Below are 1144 nucleotides of genomic sequence, written 5' to 3'. Positions count from 1 at the left end.
TGGTGTAATCCTGTAGTCTTGGTGGTTAAGAAGGATGGAACCATCAGGTTTTGTATTGATTTTCGGAAGGTTAATGCTCAGTCTAATTTTGATGCATATCCCCTTCCATGGCTGGACGATCTAATCGAGAAGGTGGGCAGACCCAAATACATCACAACCCTTGATCTTTGTAAGGGGTATTGGCAAGTGCCTTTGTCTGATGATGCTAAACCTGTAACTGCTTTTAGAACCCCTCAAGGACTGTGGCAGTTTACAAAGATGCCATTTGGACTCCATGGAGCACCTGCTACTTTCCAGCGCTTGATGGATAGAGTGTTGAGGGGTATGACCACCTTTTCTGCAGCATACCTTGATGATGTTGTTATTTATAGCGCATCGTGGCAAGAACACCTGATTCACTTGGCGGAAGTGCTGAAGAAAATTAAGGAGGCAGGATTAACCATCAACCCACGGAAATGTGCTATGGCCAAATCTGAAACCCAGTACTTGGGTTATGTGCTTGGAGGAGGAGTGATTAAGCCAGTAATGGACAAAGTTCGAGCAATCAGACAGCGAGAGAGACCAACCACCAGAAGGCAAGTTAAATCTTTCTTGGGCTTGGTGGGATGGTATCGCCGGTTCATTCGTAACTTTTCAGCAAGGGCAGCACCTCTGTCCGATTTAACCAGTACAAAGAAAATGAAGTTGGTGTGGGGAGAGGAGCAGAAGCATGCTTTTTTTAGGATCTTAAAGAGGCTTTGTGTCAAGTGCCAGTGCTGCAAAGTCCAGATTTCAACCTACCCTTCACAGTCCAAACGGATGCCTCTCTTCGGGGAATTGGAGGAGTTCTACTGCAAGGTTATGGAGAGGACAAGAGACCTGTGGCGTACATCAGCAGAAAGCTTTTTCCCAGAGAGACTAAGTATTCTGCAGTGGAGTTGGAGTGCCTGGCTCTCAAATGGGCTATATCTACTCGGGAGGGAGTTCAAGGTGGGATCTGACCATCGCGCATTGCATTGGCTGGAGCAAATGAAAGACACCAACAGCCGGATCACACGTTGTTTTTTGTCTCTCCAACCATATCGATTCTCCATCCAGTATCGTCCAGGAAAGCAGAACGTGGTTGCTGACTTTTTGTCTCGCAACGTGGTTTGCGAGCCTGCCG

This window comes from Oryzias melastigma, linkage group LG17 (genome assembly GCF_002922805.2).
Source record: "Oryzias melastigma strain HK-1 linkage group LG17, ASM292280v2, whole genome shotgun sequence".
Lineage (NCBI taxonomy): Eukaryota > Metazoa > Chordata > Actinopteri > Beloniformes > Adrianichthyidae > Oryzias > Oryzias melastigma.
This window is presented reverse-complemented; position numbering follows the sequence as displayed.